A 12,032-nucleotide genomic window follows, 5' to 3' on the forward strand; every position below is an offset into this window, starting at 1 on the left:
TGCAAGGTTAACCTCTGGTGGCCAGGGCGGCTGCTCATATTCGGGAACGATGAGCAGAAAATGCTAAATACCATTCACTGGCCACAGCCTGCAGTTAATACACAATATTTAAACAACACAATGGCATGGCCCTTGCCAGTAATGTAAAAACACAATGGAGTAGAGCCAGAATGGCACAATCTGCCTGCCTGAGTCATGCTTGGCACTCCACGCTGGAAGGGGCATGCATTAGCTGCCCACAGTGTACTGTACCCTTCAGCTAGTTTAAAATAAAATCATAAAAATACAGTTTAAAAAAGGAGGTTAATGGAGGGGGGTAAAGGGGGAGAATAACAGGATGGGAGGAATAATCCCATGGAATAGTTAAAATATTTTAACACTGAAGTACAGAAGTACCACTTTAGAAGAAGGCTCTGGATTTCATTACAGACTGCACATTTTGAACTTAAACAAGAAAACAAACTCTGTAATATTCCATAGCTTTGTACTGTCCAACTAAAAATCAATTTCTTCCCACCACTTACAAGCTCCTGTATTTTTATTCATATATTATTTCATTATCTTTAGAGGATCTGAATCTACTTTATTTTCCAATTCTTTTGCATGCGTGTTGGTCAGCCACTGAAGTTCCAAATCTTAATTATTGTCTCAAATATATTCAATAAACAGATTCTAAATAAGGGTAGACCAGACTGATGTACAATCAGCATTTATGGAATAACTACGCTTTCAGAAAGAGACTCTTTTCTTGCTGAAAGACGCATGACATTGACGGTTTTGTTGTGTCACAGCGCAGATGAATTAGGCATTGCTGCTTTCATCTACACCTTAGAGCAGCTGAAATCCCCTGTGATGTCATCAGAAAGTTGTTAGGCTTTTTCGTGTATAAAGGAGAAGAATTTGTTATGAAAACATGAAAAGAGAATAAACTGTATTTTACGCTATGAAGAATCTTCTGCTTCCTGTTATTTCTGCACCAAAGTGCAGAAATCCTAACTGACAAAGCGATGGGTACTGTAAGTCAACAAATGCAGAGATGCACACTATTCCTAGTAATATTCAAAACAAAGCAGAAAAGAATGATCTATTCATGGGCCTGAAACTAAAGATCTGCAAGATGTAAGCTGAGTTTTAATTTTTAACTAAAACATCCTTTGAACTTCTAAATCCCATTCAAGGGGACTCTGACCTTTATCCAAGAGCAGCTACTGTGCTAACACTTTGGATGCATATAGAGGAAAAATAAGGACAAAAGGTACCGGAAAAGCTTTTACTTACAGGAATGCAGTGCGGCTTAATCTTTTTGTTTTTAAGGTGCAGTGATTTCAGCATCTACAATGTAACTTCAGGCAGTCTGAAAAGAAACAGGTTAAAATCTCTTTCAGTTATAATTGCTATTTCAGATTTAATTAAAAATTAAACTTTCATAATGTTTCACCATCCAAAGCAATGCATTATCAGTCAAGCGTAGCCTCTTTTTTTTTCCCCTTCTTGTTAAAAGAAGCTCTTCCCAGAGTAGTTTGCAATGAAAGAAGAAGGGGAAAAAGGCAATTCAGAGTAGCAAAATATATTTCTTCAGCAAAAGATATCTGAATAACTTGGAAAGAAGCCTTCTGCCACTTAATTTTAACAATCAACCTTATACTAATTAAAAAAAAAGAAGCAGCATCACAGTTAAAGAAGACAGAAAAACACCATCGCATACCAACGATTGTGAGGGGGGAAAACGTTCATTTCAGCAAAACAAGGACATTGCTAGGACCAGAACATACGCACCAAAAGGGAAAATATGGTTTTACATAATGCCAGCCAACAACATATTTTTAATAGTCGTTGTAGCACGTCCAGAGTGTTGCATGGAGGAACACAGAAAAACAAGTTCAAAAAGAGGGAAGCGGGGTTTAGAGTGTACAAGGCAAAAGGCTCCCTTCACCCTTTTGTTAAGGGACACGAAACAGCTACTCTGTAAAACTGAAAGGTTTCTTATCTTGTAAAGTAAACGTCTTTCTACTGTGCAAAACAGATGATTAAGAAGTGGTGGCTGTAGACAAAGCATTTGAATAGATGCAAAAGAAAGTATTTTACACTATTTTATTTTTTTCTAAAATGCAGTTGGAATGACAATAAAACTCCAGGGGTTGCACCATAAATATGACTTCAAATGTTAAACTGGAGTTAAAAACCTGTGATTTTAATTATAGCTAATTATAAAGGCTCCAAAACCAGGAGAAAAGAGAAAAACAAAAAAATATTAATAATAAATTAAAACAATATTGCAATAAGTTGTCAGGATTTGGCCTCATAATAACGAGCCATACAGCAGTACACACAGACACATACAATGTACCAACGATTCATTAAAGGAACAAATCAAAACTTGCTTAAATTTTACTTTAAAAGGTGACGGCAGAACTTGCCTAATTTACCCCATTCAAAGTCAAAGCTATTCTCTTCACCAGCAGCACACTGTCAGATCTGCAAATAAATCCTGGATGTGAACCGATTTTTGAATGTCTCACAGGCTGGGGGCAATTCCTAAGTGAAATTTGTTATCTGATCTCCCACAAGTAAAAATCCAGTTCTTCAGACTCCAGTGTTACAGGAGCCTTCCCAATCAGTCCCTACAGATACTGAAAACAAAATGCACTGTATCAGGCAATAGCTATACTGTCACACAAACATGTTTCAAGCACACATATATACCACAAACAGGAACAAGCTCAGGAATTTGTTTTTAGGTCTAACTTTTCCCACTCTGTCATGTGAAGGCAAAGCAGAGAGAACAGAAGTGAACAGCACAGCAAGAATTAGCAAATCTCACACAGAGCCACTTCTTGGATATCTGAATGAAGGAACAAGAGCACAGGCACTGGGATGATGCCGCCACATGATAACCTTTACAGGCTTGGAAGAATTTTTTCTTGAAAGAACCATTTGAGAAACTTGTTTCTTGTCCTTTAGGCAATCTTCCAACCAAGTAACTTTCTCCTGATTAGCATCTAGTAAGATAGACAGAAGAAAAGTGCAGAAATCCAGGCAAAAAACCATGGAAAGTCCATCAGAAATAGGCAACAGCACAACTGCCAGATAAGCGACAACAGCTTCAGCCTCTGAACTTCCATTTCTTTCCCTTCTTTCCCTTCCCAAATTTATCCCTGGTCTAACATCTTCAGGACTGTAATGCTGGCTTGCTGGCAGGGAAGGAGAGGGGCAGCAGTATTTGCAATCCAAAGCTATTTCTTTTAATGAATGCAATGAAAAACTGACCTCAACTGAGAAAACAAAGAGCATTCACTGAGGGTGAAATGTATCCCTGTATAGAGAGCCAGCATACAGACTGCACCACTGAAGCCCTATTCCAATGACCTAAATAGGAATAAATTGGTGCATGGACTTCATCACAGTGAGTTTTGACCAAAAGCCCCATTTTTCTGTAGAGAATGAAGAAGCATTTAGCCCTCTCCTAGAGCTAATTTTGTGTCCTCCATTTCCTAGCACTTGTACCCTTAAAGCACAAAGGCACAGCACCCCTTTCCCATGCAGGGCACCATCCTGACAACTGCTCTTGAGTGTATTTTCCTGGTAGTTTTAGCCTGTAGTCCTTCCTGCTTTGTGTGCATTCTTTTGATTGGAAAGGAAAAGGAAGAAATGCAACATCTAGGTTACTCTGCAAGTTAAACACCAGGGCATAGTGCCTGCAGATAAAGCTGTCCCTCTCCTCAAGGAAGTGAACTGGCACACGCTACTATCCAGCCATTAAAAGAAATTAACTCTGAGAAAGAGCTCACTGTGAGAGTGTATTCACTGCCATGTTGAAAAGCTTCAATTAAAGATTTCTAGTTAACAGAACACATGACATAAAACATACACAGCCAGAGCATCTTAAAGACCTATTTTAGGTACAAGCTGGAGTTAAACCCAGAGAAAAACCTATAGAAAACCTCATTAAACTCATAATACCAATTGTTATCACTTTGGCAGTACCTTCTTCCTTTTACAAACTGAGAAACCCATGAAGATGAAATTATTTAGACAGGTACGTATGAGGGAGAGGTAGAAATAGGGCAGGAGGCCCGCATTCCTGTGCACAGGTGAGCACTTAGCACTGTAAGGCATGAGACCCGTTGTCAGAAAAGTGCCTTAATCCCCTTGTGGAAGGCAAGAGACATGGCTTGAGAACAGACAATGAACTTCTGTGCGAAAGCTGTTTTTTCATGATTTAATAGAACAGGGGCAGAGGATAACCTACAGCACTGTGCTGGGATCGAGGGTTTCTGGCACTGCAGGAACAGACAACAGGAGACCGAAGGTTTCTTTGTGAAAATGGTAAATCTCCATCTGTTACTAGTTCACTGCAAAGCTGGGTGCCCACAGAGATTTCATCTTCCTTATGACATTCATCTTTTGAGTCACTTTCTCAGTGAAGACTGTATCCATTACAAATTTTAATTTTCAAACTGTGGCTGTTTCAGCTAGAAAAGCATTTTAATCAAGAAAAAGGTGTATTTTTGGCTACTTTTCACACACCTCCTACACCCCCCAATAGTGTTTGAACTATTTTCGTTCAAGTATGAAAAATACTGCCTTTGGGCAAAGACTAACACTCCTTGAAATTTGGTTTTCAGAAAGTTAGAGACACTCAACTTAATGAAGCCATGATGCATAATCCACACTAATGGTCATTTTGCAACAGACACTGGATACAATTTCACCACAAGGGCCCTCATACCTGCTAAATGTGTTGGGTCTCTTAATAGCACAGTCCACCCCTCTCATTTATTCCTACTGCTAACAGAGTAAGCAACAAGCACTTGAGGAGCCCAGCTGTGAAAGCACATTAGAAGCTGAACTTCTCAACCTGCTGAAGAGTTAGTCCCTTTACAACCACACTTAAGACCTGACCTGGACTCCTAAAGTGCAGTCTAACTGGTAGTTCTGCCATAGCCAGGTGGGACCCAGCATCCTTCTAAATACCTCTTGAAGCTTTCCTCCTACGCGGGGGCGATGATGGTAATCAAGTTGGCTGCTGAAAACCATGATATTCCCTATTCCAACTGTTTCCTTGTACAAGCTGTCCCTAGATCCTGTTTATGTTCCCAAGGAACAGGAACAGTGACAGCATGCAGCTTTTACGAGGCCTTGCCCAAACAATTCTTTCTCTAAAGATCCAGGGTTTTTGTGAAGCAGCTCTGAAGCCGGTATTCTCTGAGCATCTCTTGGAATACAGCTTGAGGACTTTGCTTATGTGCCCTTTACAAGTTATTGTAGCATATAAGCTTCTCCCGCTTCTTTTCAAGGTTCATAATGCTTTGATCTTCACAGCCTCACTGCTCCTGTTGAATGGTATCATCTCCCATGGCTCAAATTATCTTTAGTGCATAAAATGATAATAACTGTTAAGAAGCAGGCTCTATCATATAATAACAGCAGAACCTTCACATTTATTCTGGTTTAACACAGAAACTTGCAACAATAAATGTTTCATTGTGATGGGTATTTCAGTGTAGTGACAAACTGGGCGGATAAAGGAAACGTGGCGGATATAATTTGTTTGGATTATAGCAAGGCCTTTGACACAGTACCACACAGGAAGCTCATAGAGAGACTAGAGAATTATGGTCTGGGTAATACTACAATAAGGTGGATAAAAACTGTCTGACAAATAGGAAGCAATGTGTTATTAATCAAAGGTATTAGAAACAGAAAGAAGAATCTACTCTGATACAGAGTAATAGGTGCTAGGATTATTATTATAAAAAAGGTTCATTAAGGATGAGAAAAAGAAGGTAAATATTGACAGCATCGAAAACTGATGAATCAGAAATAAGAAATGTACCAAATGTGAAAGGAATCAAAATTATAAGAGCCGAATAATGAAGATGTGCATAAGCCAGAATAATGTGGCATTTAACATATCTTAAACTGTGTAAAACATTATTGAAAAGTGGTACAGGTTTTGGTTCTGAGCTCAGGTGGTTTTCACTGTACAACTTCATCACGTTATTCTTCACCAATATGGTCTAGTTGTAAAACTGCCTGCCTTGCAAAGCAAACTAAAAGTTCCAGCCACTGTTGTCAGTGAAGATCATAGAACCTTAGAATGGTTATGGTTGGAAGGGACCTTAAAGCTCATCTGGTTCCAACCCCCTGCCATGGGCAGGGACACCTTCCACTAGAGCAGGTTGCTCCAAGCCCCGTCCAACCTGGCCTTGAACACTGCCAGGGATGGGGCAGCCACAGCTTCTCTGCTCACCCTGTGCCAGTGCCTCAGCACCCTCACAGGGAAGAATTTTTTCCCAAAGTATAACCTAAATCTCCCCACTGGCAGCTTAAACCCACTCCCCCTTGTCCTGTCACTACAGGCCCTTGTAAAGAGTCCCTCTCCAGATTTCTTGTAGGTCCCCTTTAGGTGTTGGAAGACTGCAATAAAGTCTTCCCTGAGCCTTCTCCAGACTGGAAAAAAACAACTCAAGATAACCCGGCTTCTCTTAGAGTAAGGATATTAGTTCCAAGGATTAAAATATACACGATATATGTATGACTAAAAAGTAATGGCGCATAATGTCCTTAAATACAACCCACCCACAGCTTCTTTGGAAATGGGGTCCTCCTTTCACTGTAGTCCTGAATATCCACTGCCCTGCACAGTGGATATTAAAGATTTTTCATTGCTGATTTCTGGTACAGGATATGACAATGAGTTATACTCACAGAGACAGTGTATACATGTAATATTTGCAGGTTAATGGGTATTCCCTCTCCACTCCGTTCCCAGATCTGTCCCAAAGAAGTTCAGTCTGCCCCTCATCTATGAAAGTGCAAGATCCTGGTTGAAAGGCAACAGAGCGAGGTGAAATGAAAAACTACATGGCAATGAGCATACATTTTATGGGACATATGGCAGAGAAGATCGAAGTAATAAATCTTTATTTTGATTTCTAAAGATCCCTGAGTGTTGAGCAATTAAACATGGTAGTTACACAGATCCGGGATAAAATCAGCAATATCAGCAAGAGATGAAGTTCACAATATCCTGCCTCTTTCTCTCTTAACTAATGCAGGAACTTTCCTCTTCCTTGTACAAAGTACACCCCCCCCCCCCCAAGCACCACAGCCTCAGCTTACTTCTGCTGCCCTAAGAATGAAAACAAAATAAATCCTATTGTCCTCTTTCTTGAGACACCAAAAGAAAACTGAGTCTGTAAAGTCCTCAGGTTTCCTCCTTCCCTCTGCCTGCACTGTGAAAATCCTTGTCCACATGAGAAGCTTCCATTCCCCCTCCTTTGCTGCAGAGAGAGAAGGGATTAAGATGAAGGCGTGACACTCCTCTCACAGGAGAAAACAACAAGGAGGGAAGTGGTACTGGGGCTTCTGAGGCCCTAGAATACATTAGACAGACAGGACGTCCATCACTGTTCTGCTGCCTTGAGCAGCCATCTACTCTGTCCACATTAGGTACTTTCTAAAAGGGCCTTTGGCCTACTTCCTTTGGAAGTTATCTCTGCAGGGCTACCAAGGAACTTGGGATTTTGACGTGTTAAGATGGGACATGCTACCGTTTAATATGAAGTACAGTAACAGAAAGTAAAGTTAGGCCTACAGGCTAAGTTTGGACTTCATGTAAGCAGGTATCAGGATTCTTCCAGCTTATGCACAGACTCAGTTTATCCCACCATGTGCAGAAGGACAAATCAACGCACTCTTTTACTCAGGCACATTATTTATTCTTTTGCCATTAACCTGAAGTCAAGAACCAGCTTCATCTTGCACAATGTTATACACAAACCATGCCCAGAAGTTCCACATTATTTCAGTTTATGTAACTGCCATATTAAGCTCAAAGACCAAGAAGGATACTGAACAATATCTTATTGTAAAGGCTCTTCAGATTCAGTATTACAGGAAAATGCTACCAAATACCCCAAAATCCATTCATCTCAAATCTCTGGAAGTTGAATACCAGATGACTTTAAGACCTTTGGACTGTATTGTAAATCTGCTGCTTAAATATTTAATGTAACACCAATGTGAGTCCTCAAATATTTCCCAGTAAAGTCAATATATAATTCTTGTTTAATTAGACATCATCATACAATAACTAAAATTCAGACCAAGCTGGAACTATACAAAAGTTCAGAGAAGTTCAGTTATTGCATTAAGATTTGGCAAAGCTCTACTGTAATTCCCTACACCCCTGTGGAAACAATACAGAAAAAGAGAATATATCAGCAGTGATTTGAACTGATTATGTTGTCAGAACAGGAAATACTATTTTGGGGGGAAAGAAAATAAAAAATTGAGAAAACGATCTTCCATTTACTTTCAATATTAGTAAAAACAACAAGAAGGTTTCTAGACTGCCAGCCACATCCTGCAAAATCCAGCTAATAACGAAAGAGCATAATTGCTAGATAAGTTTAAAATGGATTTTTAGAAAGAATGGCTACTGTTGCTGGAGGCAAAGTGCATCTAAATATGTTGCAGGACTGGATTCAGAGACCTCAGCATCCTGCCAGCCTGGTCCAATACAAATTACGTTTGTAGTTATTCCAGGGACCTTGACCTATAGAGTGGACACACTTAAATCTATGCAGTATTTATCTCCGTTTCAAATATCCAAGATGAGGAGTACATGAAGATATGAGCTCAGGCTAGTAGGGCTTCTGCAACAACTGAATTGTTCAAACTGCCAAGACTCTATTTCACTCTGGCTCCATTTGCACTACAAAAACCAAAACACCCCTAAATATACAATAAAATATTATTGTTAGAAAAGTACGGCTGGGGATTCAACCTGTTCCATAGTCTATGTTTAAATCAAACGAATGAGATCAAAGGCACCCCTCTGGTGGTCATCTAAACTACAGAGTTGAAATCGGTATATGGTTTTTTAGTGATTAGAAAAAAATATTCTAACAAAAAACTGTACAGCAAAATACAAAATTAAGTTCCATCACACTGACACTAATACTGGGCAAAGGGGCTACAAGATCACGTGCTAATTAGGTTCCAGGTAAAGAAGAAGATAAGTTCAGATATGCAATTGGTAACTAGATTTCTAATGAAATAACAACTTCAATCTTTTTCACGTCTTTTCCAAAATACCAGAAGTGATTAGAACACATTATGGACCAGTCACTTGCCAAGTTTCATGTTTGAAACCAAAGCTGTTTTAAAATTTCCTGAACAACAAAAAAGCATTTAAAAACTGGTAACATTCAGCCATGGTGATATAAGCAAATACCAGCCAATCTGAAACTTGGAACATTCTTGAGCTAATGCCTTTGTGTTGCCGCTGAGCCCAGAAAAATATTTCGGGCCCAATTCTAAGACAGTGAAAATAATATTCACAAATAAAAAAAGGATCATTTACATATTATACAACTTTTTATTTCTTCAATATACCGTAATGGAATTAAAAGCAGAGATCATTCAAGACTTTGTGTCATCATAAGTGAGATGCATCTGCATTTACCAAAGATGAACTTGCCTGCAATTTGCATGGAAGACCTAAAACCCTTTTCTCCTCTGCAACTCCCCCAGAAAGAGCTCAGCACTCTTTTCATATGCTCTCTACACATAACTATACAAGCAAGCGGGTCTATCATGTAGGAGCTGCTTGGTTTCTTTTCATATGCTGAGGAGCTCTTTGAAATAATGCAGACCAGCACCATCTCATTCACTTCCCTCCCAGTATTAAGGTACGCATAAGGAACCTGTATCTTACAAAAGGTACTTACAAAATACATTACCAGGAAACAAAACACCAACTGCTATTTTACTCTGTTGCTACCTTTTCCAAGATTGCTGTCTGTTTACTCAAATGTGTGTAAGCAGAAAAGAGAACTGTGGTAAGAAGCCAAACTTCGGGACCATAGTTTGCAAGACCAAGAGTCTAGGACTTACCTATAAGTTCTCATTATGCATCTGCACGTACTGATAGAGCCTATTACATAAGATACCGTATTATTCAGTGTCAACTGAATGGAGATACGTTTTTTAATTACATGCAGTCAAATGTCCCTATAATCAGTTGATACAATAATGGGGCAGAAAGTCCATATATATAAATACTTTCCTCCTTGAAGCTCAGAATTATTTAGAAATATGCTTTCTTTTCCATTAGGAGATACAGTGATGCCAACAACAGCTACGTTACACCCCCAGCAGATCCAGAGATGCTGGAGCAGAACTGAGAAGTCCAGCCACCAGACCCTCTGCTGCAACCGTGTGACCCAAGACTCTCCCTAATGCGTTTATCTCTTTTAGCTTAAGTTTTAGCTCTTTAACAATAGCTATGATGTTAATGGCTTTTCATTTCCTAACTGTGACTGAACCTCATATTTGAGCAAAAGAGGAACTTCCCATCTCCTCTATAACTCAAACCAGACCAGAACTTTAATGTAGTCAGGGTTCTCCTTTCTGTCCTCACTGACTGGAAGTCTGCATTAATAAAGAATAACCAGTACACCAGGGCCCTGGTGTTCACAAAGAACATCTCTCTACTGTATTTAAAAATGTAATTCCACTGCGGCATTGCAGAGAAAAGTTGGGGGTTTATTTCATTCAAAGCCACATAAAGTCCAAATGAAGAAAGTCCTACACAGTAAGTGTGTACAGAACTATTTCCTACTTCTGCAGGATGCAGAAAATCCCACTGCGTTAAGATGGTACCAAGGTCACTTCAACATATTAGCCTGTTAAATCTACATTCCTTCATTATTCTTAAAATACTAACAAAATGTTCCAGGCCATTGCGTATTTGTAGGACATCTGAATAATCATGTCCTCCCACCATTTCTCTTAAAGCAGCATGACTGTCCACGTACCACTGAGGAGGCTCTTACATTGTTAAACAGCATTTTAAAGAAAAAAAATTAAAAAATAATTTAAAAAAAAAACATACAACCCAACAAACAAACAAAAACCAAAAACAAACAAACAAAAAAGACAGAACAACCCCAAAAAAAACAAATCCCAAAAGCTAGAAATACACTCAACATTTAACTTTGTACTGGAAGCAACTACAGTTAGTTCTCTAATAGAAAACTACACAATTCCAATCTGGAGGGGAGAGAAGCCTCTCAGCTATGAACAAGAGGAGGATTGTTTCAGATTTCCTAAGATATGTCCCACATTAAGACGTGTCCATACCAGGAAAAAATTAAGAACCCTATCTTTAAGTTCCCACAAGTACAGTTCCAATTAGGAAGAGTTCTTAGCTTTGAGCTATCACCGTGCTAAAAATAGAGATGTTCAGGAAACACATTACACTCGACAGTGATTTCACATACAATCTGTAAACACGTTGCCCTTTTAGGTAAAATGGCAATTGTTTGAAAGCCAGAAGCCAGAAATATTAAAGAGGAAGGGATCTGTAAAGAGACCTTGCAACCCTAAAAATTCAAACCTGTGTCTTTTTTATGTTTCTGTAAAAAAAGAGACTGAAAGGACTAAGTACAGGAGGGATGGAGGAGAAAGGAGAGTGAAAAACTTCCACAATTTTGCTTTGATAGTTTTTGTTTATGCACACATACATACAAATATATATGATTCTATGATATAAAACAAATGCACGTGCTCTTTTCTTTTCATAACCTTCTATGTTTTTCTGAGGGACTTATACCAATCCCAAATTTTGTCTGTTTTATGACACTTCCATGTTTTCATTCTATGAGGTTCGGCCTATGAAATAACCTAAAATTTACACAGTTCAGATTGTACATACAATAAAGTCATAGTTTCTTTTACTGAACGCTGGTTTGTGTTTTTTTCTCAGGATTTCTTATCTTTCTTTTCTGTTGTACTTTCCCTTTGTGCTTTGAATGGTACCATGCTATTTTCCTGAAAGGTACGGTGGACAGCTTCTGGGTTGGTAAGTGCCGAACACTGGATGATCATATTTAAAGTTGGAGCTATTAAGCAGGAAAATCATTTTTATTGTTCCAGATATTCAAAATACTGTTTGTTATATTTCTTAATGCAAGTTCTTAAGCAATAGTTGGAAAACAATATGTATCTTGCTAAAAGAA

The 12,032-nt window shown here is 38.9% G+C and overlaps 1 protein-coding gene across 18 annotated transcripts in view; it reads right to left on the reverse strand.

Moving 5' to 3' along the window:
* The window catches only part of ZBTB20 (zinc finger and BTB domain containing 20), a 479,626-nt gene that overhangs the window by 313,382 nt on the left and 154,212 nt on the right, over window positions 1-12,032 (reverse strand). For all 18 annotated transcript variants that reach the window (XR_009743495.1, XM_061454008.1, XM_061454012.1 and 15 more), the window contains one exon: window positions 1,279-1,354. The gene's annotated coding sequence lies outside the window, so the exon portion shown is untranslated. The remainder of the gene's footprint in view (window positions 1-1,278; window positions 1,355-12,032) is intronic.

This window comes from Pezoporus flaviventris, unplaced genomic scaffold, assembly GCF_033815535.1.
Source record: "Pezoporus flaviventris isolate CSIRO_AGI_PZ_B2104156 unplaced genomic scaffold, CSIRO_AGI_Pfla_v1 ptg000015l, whole genome shotgun sequence".
NCBI lineage: Eukaryota > Metazoa > Chordata > Aves > Psittaciformes > Psittacidae > Pezoporus > Pezoporus flaviventris.